Source organism: Quercus lobata, chromosome 2 (genome assembly GCF_001633185.2).
Source record: "Quercus lobata isolate SW786 chromosome 2, ValleyOak3.0 Primary Assembly, whole genome shotgun sequence".
In the NCBI taxonomy this organism is placed as follows: Eukaryota; Viridiplantae; Streptophyta; class Magnoliopsida; order Fagales; family Fagaceae; genus Quercus; species Quercus lobata.
In genome coordinates this window covers 26834574-26849896 of record NC_044905.1, presented here as the reverse complement: position 1 = coordinate 26849896, position 15323 = coordinate 26834574, and the positions used below count along the sequence as shown (strand labels likewise).

The 15323-nt window shown below is 38.9% G+C and overlaps 1 pseudogene; it reads left to right on the top strand.

The window, feature by feature from the left end:
- The window catches only part of LOC115962163, a 33751-nt pseudogene that overhangs the window by 1192 nt on the left and 17236 nt on the right, over nt 1-15323 (top strand).

The following is a 15323-nucleotide window of genomic DNA, read 5'->3' as shown; positions in this document are numbered from 1 at the left end:
AGTTTTTGAGAAGCCATCGTAGCCAAAGGAGCTCAGATATGGTATCAATAAGGCACGATATTCTGCTTCAATATTGAAGCGGGCCATATGAGTTTGTTTCTTACTTCGCCAAGAAATTAAAAAAGAACCAAGAAGAAAGCAATGACTAGTGGTGGACCTGCGATTAGTAGGATCTCCTGCCCAATCAACATCAGAAAATGCACGGAGAATAAGAGGAGATTGAGCAAAGTAGAAAAGACCATGGAAGAGAGTGCCCTTTAGGTATCGAAGAATGCATAGAACAGTAGCATAGTGAATCAATCATGGAGCAGACAGATACTGGCTCACCTGGTGAATATCATAAGAAATGTCTAGATGAATGACAGTGAGATAAACTAGGCTGCCAACCGAGCGTCTGTAAAAAGAGGGATTGGACAATGGTTTCCCCCCTAAGGGAGTCAGATGAGCTTTAAGCTCAACTAGAGTGTCAATAGTCTTACTATTAGTGAGTCTAGCTCGAGACAAGAGTTCAGAGGCATACTTGACTTGAGTAATATAAAGTTCATCTGTAAAATGAATGATTTCAAGACCCAAGAAGTAGCTGAGATGTCCAAGATCTTTCATCTCAAATTACTGATTGAGAAAATCCTTGAGTTCTTGAATGCCGCTGAGGTCATCACTAGTTATGATCATATCATCCACATACAGGAGAAGTAAAATAGTGCCTGTAAGGTTGAATTTATTCAACCATCTAATTGGCTTTATTCCGTGCCAAATTTGCTTGTAATTCAGCATTTAGTAACCCTGTATTTAGGTGGGTTTGATGTAAGGGTAGTGAGTGAGATAGAGTGAAGATTGCTCAAGAGTGTGCAAGAAAACAGAGACTCGCAGCTGGGCCTCGCGGGTGACTCGCGGCTTCAAGCCGCCAGACGCAGCACACGTGCCAAGCATGCTGGAAGGTGAACAGTCACGCAAGCTGGAGCACTACGGGACAAAACAGGACAACTGGCCATACGGTTATCTCGCGACTAGATCTCGCGACTTAGTCAAGCCGCGAGGTCAAGCCGCGAGCCACCCCTGTTTTGTAAAACCTGACGTTTCACATTCCTCTCCCACTCCAGTATAAATACCCCTTTTACCCACGATTGTAAGAGAGCTTCCAGAGAGAATTTTGAGAGAGAAACCCTAAAGAAAAACAAGATTGATTCACCCACAATCTATACATTAGAGTCTCTTCAAATTCCTCAACTCTCTTCCTCTCCATTGTCAAATCCTTGAGAGGCATTATACCAAACTTGATTCTCACCATTATCATTACTGTGAGAGAGCTGTTTGGATTTCTAGGAAACAGTTAGGAAGGAACCAATCTTCATTGGTTGATGCTACGGTCTAGTAGCGGAATCCGGGAAGCTAGAAAAGAAAAAGGTTCGGCGCAACCTCGTTAGAGCAAGAAGCTTGGAGGGCTTAGGTGCACTGGGTAGATTAGGCTTGGAGGGTCTATTGCTGTCCATGTATCCCAACTGTATTTTCTAGTGGATTGTTTTCCGCTTGGAGGGCGGCGGAGAGGTTTTACGCCGAGGGAGGGCTTCGGTTTCCTCTTCGATAACACATCGCGTGTTGTCTTTGTGTTAGCATCTTCCTTCCTCTCTATCTTTGCCTTTTTATTATCTGCTGTGGATTGTGTTTTGTTTCGGCTTCGATAGTTTTTACCAATTTCATATTATAGCGTATGTTAAGTTTCCGCACACTAGTTGTTTGAAATATTGCTTGAATTTGTTAAGTTGTAATTTGGGGGTCTAAACGTTCAAAGGTGTTTATACACGTTTTTGAACTTTCAATTGGTATCAGAGCGGGTACGCTTGTTGTGGTTTTACTACCTAAGTGTGATCCTAGACCCCTGTGTTGTGGTAGTTTTTATGGAAAATACCATGCTGAATTGTAGCTTAAGTATTTGTGAAAATGACTCTATGCATATGTCTGAAGGGTGTTTTACTAATGATCTCGTAGAGTTGTTAGAAACTAAGAAACATGCTAGAGTATTTGTTCACATGCTGGAATATCTTGAAAATCAGAATCATGTCTTACACAGTAGCATATCTGAATCTAAATCATTGATTAAGAAATATAAAAGAAAGAATAGAATGTTGTGTGAGATGATTGAGAGTCTGAAAATGAAAAGTCAATCTGAAAGAAGCATGAAAACTGATGATGAGTTTGTGTTTGAAGGTCAAGAATGTTTGTCACATGTGAACCTATTTGTGCATACCTCATTGAAAGTGTTTAATGCATGTTTGTGGTATCTTGACAGTGGGTGTTCTCGCCATATGACAGGGGATAAGTCACTGTTTAAGACACTCAAAGAAAAGGTTGGTGACTATGTGACCTTTGGTGATGGAAGTCATGCTCAAGTCCTAGGCAAAGGAACCATTGAGATACCTGGTTTGCCGCTGTTGAAAGATGTGCTGTACATAAAAGGGCTGAAGGCGAATCTGCTGAGCATCACTCAAATTTGTGATGATGATTTCCTGGTACAATTCTTTAAGAAGGGATGCTTGATCATCAATGAAGAGGGGATTCAGGTTTTGGAGGGAAATCGGACTACAGATAACTGTTATGGAATAGTTCCCACGGCACCCATATCGTGTAGAAGTGCTCGTGTGGATATGTTGGAGCTGTGGCATCACAGATTTGGGCATGCCAACTTCAAACAAGTAGCAAAAGTCTCCAAACTTGAAGCAGTCGAGGGACTTCCTAAGTTTGGAAAAGTGAAGAAGACCGTTTGTGGTGCATGTCAAATGGGGAAGCAAACTAAGGCAAGTCATCACAAGGTGAATGTGATTGCCACTTCTCGGTGCTTGGAGTTACTTCATGTTGATCTAATGGGGCCTACCAGAACTGAAAGCCTAGGGGGGAAGAGATACATTATGGTCATTGTGGATGACTACTCAAGATACACTTGGGTTGAATTCCTTAGAGAAAAATCAGAAGCATGTGAGAGGTTGGAGATTCTGTGCAAGAAACTACAAAACGAAAAAGGGGTCCCCATTGCCAAAATTAGAAGTGATCATGGGAGGGAATTTGAGAATGCAAGATTCGAGTCCTTCTGTGAGAAGAATGGAATCAAAAGAGAATTTTCAGCCCCCAAAACTCCACAACAAAATGGAGTGGTAGAGAGAAAAAATCGTGTGATTCAGGAGATGGCAAGAGTCATGTTGCTTAACAAGCAAATACCTCAAAAATTTTGGGGAGAAGCTATCAACACCTCGTGTCACATTGGCAATAGGATTTTTTTTCGTATTGGTACAAAGAAGACCGCCTATGAGATATGGAATGGGAAGAAGCCTAGAGTGAAGTATTTCCGGGTGTTTGGAAGTAAATGCTATATCCTAAATGATCGGGAGAATCTTGGGAAGTTTGATGCGAGAAGTGATGAGGGTATTTTTCTTGGGTACTCTACTACGAGTCGAGCGTATAGAGTGTTTAACAAGAGAACAAAGACTGTGATGGAGTCCATAAATGTCAAGATTGATGATGCCTTATCTAAGGTGGAGATGATTAATGATGTAGAAGGGCCGAGCACCAAAGAGCCCGATGTTGAGGTAGAAGCTTTGGATATAGAAGTTGAAGAACCTATACCAGACGTAGAATCGACTCCCATCAACCCAAGAATGGAAACGAGATCGATGTCTAGAACATCAAGTCCTCTTACTCCTCCGGAAGTTCATCCTCCTATCTCTCGAAGTGATGAAGTCTCTACATCAAAAAGGCCATCTTCAAGAGTTATTAAGAACCATCTGGAAAGCAATATCATAGGATCTCTTGATGAAGGTCTTCGCCTCAGAAAAGGAAACATTCTGTTAGCCAATCATGTAACATATCACTGCTATCTTGCACAGTTTGAACCAAAAAGGGTTGAAGAGGCTCTTCAAGATGAGAATTGGGTTGAGTCAATGCATGAAGAGCTGAATCAGTTTGTGAGGAATGATGTGTGGGAACTTGCTCCAAGGCCTGAGAACGTTCATGTTATAGGCACAAAATGGATTTTTAAAAACAAAACTGATGAAGATGGAGAGATAATTCAAAACAAATCTCGGTTAGTAGCTCAAGGATACACTCAAGTAGAAGGAGTAGATTTTAATGAATCTTTCGCTCCTATGGCAAGACTCGAATCCATTCGAATCCTCATGTCCATTGCATGCACTTTGAATTTCAAACTCTATCAAATGGATGTAAAGTGCGCATTTCTGAATGGATATCTAAATTTGTAAGGTTGAATTTATTCAACCATCTAATTGGCTTTATTCCGTGCCAAATTTGCTTGTAATTCAGCATTTAGTAACCCTGTATTTAGGTGGGTTTGATGTAAGGGTAATGAGTGAGATAGAGTGAAGATTGCTCAAGAGTGTGCAAGAAAACAGAGACTCGCGGCTGGGACTCGCGGGTAACTCGCGGCTGCAAGCCGCCAGACGCAGCACACGTGCCAAGCATGCTGGAAGGTGAACAGTCATGCAAGCTGGAGCACTACAGGACAAAACAGGACAACTGGCCATATGGTTATCTTGCGATTGGATCTCGCGACTTAGTCAAGCCGCGAGGTCAAGCCGTGAGCCACCCCTGTTTTGTAAAAACCTGACGTTTCACATTCCTCTCCCACTCCAGTATAAATACCCCTTTTACCCATGATTGTGAGGGAGCTTTCAGAGAGAATTTTGAGAGAGAAACCCTAAAGAAAAACAAGATTGATTCACCCACAATCTATACCTTAGAGTCTCTTGAAATTCCTCAACTCTCTTCCTCTCCATTGTCAAATCCTTGAGAGGCATTATACCAAACCTGGTTCTCACCATCATCATCACTATGAGACAGCTATTTGGATTTCTGGGAAGCAGTTAGGAAGGAACCAATCTTTATTGGTTGATGCTACGGTCTAGTAGCGGAATCCGGGAAGCTAGAAAAGAAAAAGGTTCGGCGCAACCTCGTTGGAGCAAGAAGCTTGGAGGGCTTAGGTGCACTGGGTAGATTAGGCTTGGAGGGTCTATTGCTGTCCATGTATCCCAACTGTATTTTCTAGTGGATTGTTTACCGCTTGGAGGGCGGCGGAGAGGTTTTACGCCGAGAGCTTCGGTTTCCTCTTCGATAACACATCGCGTGTTGTCTTTGTGTTTGCATCTTCCTTCCTCTCTATCTTTGCCTTTTTATTATCTGCTGTGGATTGTGTTTTGTTTTGGCTTAGATAGTTTTTAACCAATTCCATATTATAGCTTATGTTAAGTTTCTGCACACTTGTTGTTTGACATATTGCTTGAATTGGTTAAGTTGTAATTTGGGGGTCTAAACGTTCAAGGGTGTTTATACACGTTTTTGAACTTTCAATTGGTATCAGAGCAGGTACACTGCTATTGGTTTCATTACCATTGTGTGATCCTTGACTCCCTTTTGAGATGGATAAGTCTCAATCCCTAAATGCACCTCCATATTTTGATGGTAGTAATTATGCTTTTTGGAAGGTTCGCATGAGAGCTTTTCTGTGTTCTATTGATGAATCTGTTTGGGATGCTGTTGAGATTGGTTGGACTAGACCTGAGGCAACCAAATCCACATGGGATAAGGCAACACTTGCTGCATCTAATGCTAACAGTAAAGCAATCAATGCTATTTTCTGTGGTGTGTCTCCAGATGAATTTCACAGGATTTCTCATATTACCGTTGCCAAAGAAGCATGGGAGATCTTGGAAACCACCTTTGAAGGCACGAAGAAAGTGAAAGACACCAAGTTGCAAATGCTAACCACTCGGTTTGAGGAGCTCAAAATGAGTGAGGATGAGTCTTTTGACTCTTTCTATGGGAAGCTAAATGAGGTGGTTGTCAGTAAGTTCAACTTGGGGGAGAAAACGGAGGATTCAAAAATTGTAAGGAAGATCCTTCGATCATTGCCGGAAAGTTTTCGTGCTAAAGTGACAGCGATTGAAGAGAGCAAGGACCTTGATGACATCAAAGTACAGGAGCTGGTTGGTTCTCTGCAGACTTATGAGATGTCACTGCCCAATCAACGGAAGGGTAAATCTCTTGCTCTAAAGACCATTAATGAGAAGGTGGAAGATCAAGACTCATCGGGAGAAGATGTGGTTGACAAAGATGTTGCATACCTTGTCAAAAATTTCAGAAAATTCTTGAAATTCAAAAATAATGGCAAATTTGATGATAAAAAAAAATTCCAAAGTTATGGAAGGGTGAAAAGGGAATTCAAAAAGAAAGATGGAAAAGAATCCCAACCCACACAAGGTGTCACTTGCTTCGAATGCAACGGGCATGGACACTTTAAGAAGGAATGTCCGAATTATTTGAAATTGAAAGGCAAAGTGTATGCCACGACATTGAGTGACTCGGATTCATCTGACTCAGAATCAGAAGAAAGCTGTGATGGAGAGGGGAACTATTCAGCTTTTATGACTATTGCTCATGTTGAGTCTTTGGATGAGTTGAATCTGCTTGTACGAGACCTTGGAGAACATAGTGATGATGAATCACTAGGAATTGTTGAAGAATCAGATGCTGAAGAAGATGAAAGCACAGCAAATCTTCAAGAGAATTATAACTCACTCTTGGAGAAGTCGGGTGAGTACACAAGGGTGGCCAAGGCTGCTGTGAGAAAAATGAAGAAGGCTGAGGAGGACTACAAAAGTCTCCTAATCCGATATAGGGAGGCCAAATGTGAGATAGAAACACTGAATGGTGAGCTGTCCGAAACTTACACAAAAGTGAGATTTCTTGAGAATGAGGTTGTGCAAGCAAATGCTAAAATAGAGAGGGTCACCACCAAGAAGCTAGATGATGTTATCTCATCTCAAAAGAGCTTTTCAGACAAATCCGGATTGGGATATACCGGAGGAAGTAGTTCATCTGGAAATGTCACTAAAGAAGTGAAGTTTGTAAAGGCCAAAGATCCAGTTGTAGCTGACCTTACTGATGAGAAGCTCAAGGTGGAGGAGAAGAAGAATGTGGTGAACCAACGGATGTTGAATCCCCGTAATCAATCTGTGGGCAGGTCTGAATCTCGTGCCAAGTCACGCCCACGACCACAAAGAGGTCCTAGAGCAACTTATGTGTGTCATTATTGCGGACTTCAAGGGCATACTCGACCAAATTGCCAAAAGCTGAGAGCAAAGAATAGTGCAACTCCTCAAAGGTCAGGAGGACCTAGAAATGATAGAAGAAATTGGGCAGGTGATCAATCTAGAGATCAGAATGGTGATCCCGGAATGATGAACGTGATGAAGATGATTGGTGCATTCACCAACTGCTTGGAAAGCTTCTCACGAAGGTTTGAAAGCCCTAACTCCCGTACCCAATCCTATAAGGAAATCACCCCAAACGCAAGTGACGTGTGGGTGAAAAAGGGTACTCATGCATAAGCATTACAACATGTCCATGCATTAATACTTCCTATGCTTTGTGACGATGTTTGTTTGTTTGTTTGCTTGCTGTTTTTGCTGTTGGTTGTTTGCTTGTCTACTTGTGCATATTTTTAATTTTGTCTTATCAATCTTTTTGTTTTTAGTGTCAAAAATCCAAAAATCACATAAAAATTAGAAAATCAAAAAGCTTGATTGACTTTGTTGAGTTTTTGTCTCAAAACTTGTTTTGCCTTGTACCTTTGTGCTAATGGCTTTGTGCATTTTCGAGCATTGCTTGTTTTCAAGCACTCATATCACTGTGGGAAAAATCTTGAAATCTATGTGATTGTTGTAAATAGATCTTCAAACTTGTCATGAATGATTAGTGAATGGTTATGTTGATCTTGAGATATGCATAGACTTGTGTCTATATATCTTCCCACTATTTTTTTTTTTGTTTTTGCTAAAAAGAGCTCACCAAATGTAAATCTCCAAATGAAAAGAGATATTGAGCTGCAAAAGCCTGTCGCACATTCTAGTATTCGACTAGGAAAAAGGGTAAGCGACTTTATATTAAAGAAAATGTTTATTCAAAAAGCCAAAGGCTTGTTCATTAAAGTGAAATGTCAAATATCACTCTCACAATGAGAGGTAATTGCCTCAAAAGATCGAAAAGATCAAATGTTATGATTAAAAGTGGAGTCAAATGTAAAGCTCCAAGTTATGTTATCAAGTTTTGTGGGAGGTCATATATACATATTTCTATAATTGAGATTGGTCACATGATCTAGTGCTAATTGTGTATGTCTTGGTTGAATTGATCATTGAAGTTTCACATTAGACAAAGGACTATCTCATTGTTGATATCCACACACAACACACAAGTTTATGTTCAATAAATGCCATATTCATTTGTGTGATTGTACTTGATGAAAAGTGTTTTCACATGCTCAATCTTTGTTAATTCAAGTACAAAAAGATTTTTGAGTGTTTTAGGTGTTTTTGGAAAGTATTTTGTTTGAAAAATATGAAAATTTCAAAAATCCAGTTTTACCCTGTTTTGGCGCCTCAGTCGCGAGTATGTCAAGTCGCGAGTCTCAGTCGTGTCTTCGCGGGTCATTTTTGGCTACTTGTTCGCGAGTGGAAGGTCCAATCGCGAGGGTTACTCAGAGATTTTCGCGGCTGAGCTCGCGACTCACTCGCGGGTAGACCTTCCAGTCGCGAAAAACACTTAGAAAAATTTTTCAAATTTTTGTCCTTGAGTGTTTTGGCGGCTTGAACTGGCGACTGTGTGGCGACTTAATCAAGTCGCGAAAAACGCGTGTTTGGCAGAAATTGGAGCAGTTTTTAAATTTTTTTTTCAGTTTTCCCTCGAACATTTGTGACTGTTCATCTTCTCTCTAAACTATCTCCCTCACAACCACTCCGTGCTCCCATTTCCAATCTCCATTGTTGCATATTTTCTTCTCAAATTCTTCAAGTCACAGGTATGGGTTTTCAGTTTTGAACTCATTTCTAATTGATTTTGTGTTTTTCCCCTTGATTTTCCGTATATGTTTATGATTTAGAAATGGGTTTGTGTTTCAGCTATTGCTCTTCGTTCATGCTTATCTTGCGGATGCTGTTGCTAAAGTTTGTTTTGATCTTGGTTGTTTCCTTTTTGGTCTTCATCCTATGCTTAGCTAAGTGTTTCTTTTATTTTATCTGATCTTGAGCTGTTGAGTTGTTTCAAAATGTTCCGTTTAATGATGTGCGTTTTACTGTGCTGAATGTGCATGTTCTATTGTGTTAATCTGTTGGGAGCATCTGTTAGTTTCAAAATACTGATTGTGAGTCATATCATTTTTCCATTATATGTCTCAATGACATATATCTGCCTTTAGGATAGTTTCTATATCTACTGATTTTATTCTCCCCTGCATTCTCCATGTTGTTCTTGTGTTTCCCATTTTAGGCTTGTTTATCCATGTGGTTGATCTAAGTAGCTTATTGTTTAAGTGTTCAAGTTCATCTGTGTGGCTGTAATCTCTTTGTTAATTACATGTTACTGACTAGTTCTATACATATACTGTTCTATGCTGTTATGGCCTCTTCTGACTGTTCACAGATGGCTCCCTCACCTCCGAAAAAGAAAACTCCTACAAAGAAGGCTGACAAAAGATTGAAAATGGATTCTAAACTGTTTAGGTCAGTTCATCACTTTGAGAGATACAAGGATATCTTCTTGAAAGCAGGAATTATTCAAGAAAGATTTGTAGATTTGGAGGACTTAAGACAATCCTTTATCCCCAGCTGTTTTGAAGGAAGAGGATGGGAAAAACTTCTGAGTGATTTCCCTGTAGTGTGTGAACCCCTGATTAGGGAATTTTATTCAAATGTTGTGATAAAGGAGAATGAGTTAAGCTGCTGGGTTAGAGGTAAAGAATTCATTTTGGATGCACATGTCATAGATGATGTGCTAGGGCTTGAAGGTTTAGAAGATCAGGAATTTATCAATTACAAGGATAGGAGTGTTTTTATTGAAACAGTTCAACAAAGGATAGGTGGGCAGAAAGAAGGGAAATGTTTGAATACCACTGCCTTTCCAGTGGACATGAGGTGTCTAACAATAATAATGATGATTAACCTCTATCCCATAAAGAAGTTGACTACAATCAACTGTGCAAGAGCAATTTTTCTGATGGATCTCAAAGAAAAGAATTTCATTGACATAAGTTCCCACATATATGACACCATTGTGGATGAGACAAGAACAACCTCTAGGCCAAAATTGATCTTTCCCAGTTTGCTAATGAGGATTTTTAGAAGGAAGGGTGTTCCAATCCCTCAAGACATCAGTCCCATGTCCACACCTTCTGCAATTAACAAGCTTACCTGCAAAAGGATAAGTGTTAGGCTTCCAGGAGAAGATGATGAAGGTGATGAAGGAGAGGGTGTCCCAATGGAAACTGAAGCAGAGGCAGCAGGGCATGCATCAACCTCAACACCCAGGAGGAGTGGCAAAAGGTCTAGAGCATCAACTTCTTCAGATACACCTCCAGATGCTTTCCAAATCATTCTGGAACGACTTGATGGGATCAGAGAAGTCCAGACTGAGCACTCTGAGAGGATGAGAGCCATGCAGGACCAGATTGATGTTTTGTTTGCAAAACTTGACAGCTTCACCACTCAGCATGAACAGTGACCCTTTGGCCATTCCGGTCAAAAAGGGGGAGATGACATTGATGATGAGAAGCAGAAAAGCAACTCTTAAGGGGGAGTAATGTGTTGAGGGGGAGTTGTCAAAGTTGTCAAAATCAGAGACTTTGTTTTTATATGCTTATGTTTTGGGTATTTAATGTTTATATGGGTTTGATACACTGTATTTTTGGTGTATAGTTGTTTCTAACTCATAACATATACTCTTGGTTTAATCTTTTATATATTTTGATGATGTTATTCAGGATGTTTTGTGTTTGTACCCATGTGCTTTTGTAAGCTTTTAGGGTTAATGTTTTATGCATATTTTGTAGGCTTTATGATATGTACCTTGCTTAATGCAGCCTTTATGCTATGTTGAAATCAGTACTTTAATCTAAATGTCTTGCATTTTGATTTATGTACTGTCACTCTTGTGCCCTTGTAGGATTGTTCCTAGATGCATATACCTTGTGTACTATGCATTGGTTGAGTGTTGAACATACAAGTGTCCTGCCTTGGGCTTGTTAACTTGTATGTCCTTGTGTTCATTCCAAGTGTGAATGAGCACTGTGATCACTACCTTGTGGTGTTCACTTGGTTGATCAAGCCATGGTTTGTTTCTTAACTCCATCTTTGCTTGATCACATATTGCCTGTTTCATATGCATTTTATGATTTTCTGCTTACAATGATCATGGTGTATTGTTGTGTTTCAGGAGTATTATGTTCATATGATTCAAGTGCTTCACAGCTTCTAGAGTTAGGTGTGAGTGAGTTTTGTTCAGCTGTTCCCAACTCATATGTTAAGTCTAGAGTCTGTTTTAGGGTTTTGTCACGAAATAGCCAAAGGGGGAGATTGTAAGGTTGAATTTATTCAACCATGTAATTGGCTTTATTCCGTTTCAAATTTGCTTGTAATTCAGCATTTACTAACCCTGTATTTAGGTGGGTTTGATGTAAGGGTAGTGAGTGAGATAGAGTGAAGATTGCTCAAGAGTGTGCAAGAAAACAGAGACTCGCGGCTGGAACTCGCGGCTAACTCGCGGCTGCAAACCGCCAGACGCAGCACACGTGCCAAGCATGCTGGAAGGTGAACAGTCATGCATGCTGGAAGGTGAACAGTCATGCAAGCTGGAGCACTACAGGACAAAACAGGACAACTGGCCATACGGTTATCTCGCGACTGGATCTCGCGACTTAGTCAAGCCGCGAGGTCAAGCCGCGAGCCACCCCTGTTTTGTAAAAACCTGACATTTCACATTCCTCTCCCACTCCAGTATAAATACCCATTTTACCCACGATTGTGAGTGTCACGCCCCGAACCCAACTATAAAGATAGGCACGTGACAACCGCCACACGCTTATAAAGTAAGCTCTTTACAAGTGTGCAAGGCTCTCTTAGTAACTAAAATTTATCCTCAAAATTAAATAAATTAAATAAATCCAAAGTACCTCAACAATTTCATTATGAATAGATCTCCAATATTTAATAGGAACAAAATCCAAACCTTATGTACATAATGCCAATTGGCCAATAAATATAAAACTATTCGAAGACCATTCAATCCCAAAATCACTAAACTTCTTTTCCCGCTCACTTCACAACATCAGAACTCCTAAAACTTATTATTCTTCATAATCTGAAATTGGAGGGGAAAAAAAAAGGGTGAGTTGACAACTCAATAAGTAACCAAAATCCTCATAAGTTCTATCAAGCTATAAATCTGTAAAGTAATAAGATGAAATAAGAGTTTTCAAAAGTTATAATATACTATGGCTTTCCAAGAATAACTAAGAAGTTTCATAGTCTTAAAATAATAAGTTGCAAATAGATAACATACTTTAACCTTACAATATATATCATAGATGGTTTAGAAATTAGTTAATTTTCCATATATCAGAAGCTATAGCTTACAATAGTTTCCAAAGATACATGAGCAGTTTAAGTGACTCAAATAGTTAAATACTCAAACATTTCCAAATTCACATATGTAGTTTTAAGGAGTCAAGCGGTTCAAATACTCAAACGTAATTTATATTCTTAAAAATCTTATGACTATGGTCACGCTATATCCCCGTAACTGGGCATCAGAGTACCAATGAATAACCCCCACTGGCTGGGTATCAGAGTACCAATGAATAATCCCCATTGGTTTGGGTATCAAAATACCAATAAATAACCCCTATTGGCTGGGTATCAGAGTACCAATGAATAACCCCCATTGGCTGGGTATCAGAGTACCAATGAATAACCCCCATTGGTTTGGGTATTAAAATCAATTCATAGTCAAATTGTCCATAATCATATGTATAAAATCATAGCTTCTAACAAAAATATATCTTATTTAAATACGTATATATAATCATATATTCAATAATCAAATATATTTGTGATATTTCTATATTCTTATTTTAAATCAATATAGCTAACAAATATCAATTAAATAAAATAAATCTTATATTCACTGCTCATAGGTATTTGTGAAAATTCTTTATTCGTTACTTTGAATCAGTATAGCTTAAAACAATTAAATAAAATATATCATATATTCAGTAATCAAATCTATTTGTGATAATTCTTTACTTGAAATCAGTAATACAATAGAAATAAAATTGTAATAACTGTATACAAATTTCAGGAGTTAAAATACGTAAAATAAAACTAATTAGGATAAGGTTACTTACCTCCAAAAGCCATACCAAAAGAAACTTCACCTTAACACTTCTTCAAAAAATCCTTAGATATCATCACCTAAAACAATTTTGCAGGTATCCTTTACTCAATAATCAAATAATTTAAGAATGACTTATAACAGTATTTGGCCAAAAGAACGACTGCTAGAAATATCTAATAATTTCTTTTTATTATCTCAAAGTAAAAGTCCTTGTATGTATCCTCTACTGCCTCTAAGAAAACCTAGGATACATATTGTCATATAGGGTCAAAAGCATGGCCTAGCCCATGTTCCATGATCACTTGCTGACTTCACCATACGCCTCAGTTACCAAACCAATGAACTAATAATAATAATAATAATATAATATTAATAATAATAATAACAATAATATTAGAAGGAAGCTGGCGTTGCTATGACATGGGGATTATTCTATGGAGTTATATATATATATATATGCTACTGCCGCCTCTAGCTTTCTTTTTCTTCTTTCTTTTTTTTTTTTTTTTTTTTTTTCAAACTCCATCAATCCGGTACTATTCCCTTAAGAACATTATGCAGAATAGACCCACACGGCCATGTCTAAAGAAAGTCACACTGTTGGCCGAAATACTCACATTAAAAAAAAAAAAAAAAACTTTAATTCTAAATAATACTTAGATTTGACAAGAAAGAGAGTCTTAAGCTCTTACCTCAAAGGCATAGTCAATCATTCTCTACTTCAGTCTTCTGGGTAGTCTCCTCTCTCAAAATATCTCTCCATATACATTGACTTAATAAACTTATATTTATAGCTAGAGTTTCAACCTTATTTTCTAAAAAACCCCTTAGCAATGTTAATTATAACAATTGACCCCATAAACAAATTTACTTAAATACCCTTCCTTTTAAATCCTTTTTTTTTTTTCCGGGTATTACAGTGAGAGAGCTTCCAGAGAGAATTTTGAGAGAGAAACCCTAAAGAAAAATAAGATTGATTCACCCACAATCTATACCTTAGAGTCTCTTCAAATTCCTCAACTCTCTTCCTCTCCATTGTCAAATCCTTGAGAGGCATTATACCAAACCTAGTTCTCACCATCATCATCACTGTGAGACAGCTGTTTGGATTTCTGGGAAGCAGTTAGGAAGGAACCAATCTTTATTGGTTGATGCTACGGTCTAGTAGCGGAATCCGGGAAGCTAGAAAAGAAAAAGGTTCAGCGCAACCTCGTTGGAGCAAGAAGCTTGGAGGGCTTAGGTGCACTGGGTAGATTAGGCTTGGAGGGTCTATTGCTGTCTATGTATCCCAACTGTATTTTCTAGTGGATTGTTTACTGCTTGGAGGGCGGCGGAGAGGTTTTACGCCGAGGGCTTCGGTTTCCTCTTCGATAACACATCGCGTGTTGTCTTTGTGTTTGCATCTTCCTTCCTCTCTATCTTTGCCTTTTTATTATCTGCTGTGGATTGTGTTTTGTTTTGGCTTAGATAGTTTTTAACCAATTCCATATTATAGCTTATGTTAAGTTTCCGCACACTTGTTGTTTGACATATTGCTTGAATTGGTTAAGTTGTAATTTGGAGGTCTAAACGTTCAAGGGTGTTTATACACGTTTTTGAACTTTCAATCTAAATGAAGAAGTGTTTGTTGAGCAACCAAAAGGATTTGAGGATCCTCATTTTCCAGATCATGTATTAAGATTGAAGAAAGCCCTTTATGGCTTAAAACAAGCGCCTAGAGCCTGGTACGATCGTCTTACACATTACCTTCTAGATAGAGGTTTCAAAAAAGGGTATGTCGACCGAACTCTGTTTGTCAAAAATGATGAAGATTATCTCCTTGTGGCACAAGTCTATGTTGATGACATAGTGTTTGGGGCAACCATCGAAGATCATGCTACTGAATTTTCTGAGGAGATGAAGAAGGAGTTTGAGATGAGTATGGTGGGGGAACTCACATTTTTCTTGGGTCTTCAAGTCAAACAACAGAAGGAGGGTATATTTGTATCTCAAGAGAAGTATGCCAGAAACATTGTCAAGAAGTTTGGACTAGACTCCAAAAAACATGCCTCCACTCCCATGAGCTCATCCACTAAATTGAATGTTGATTCGTCTGG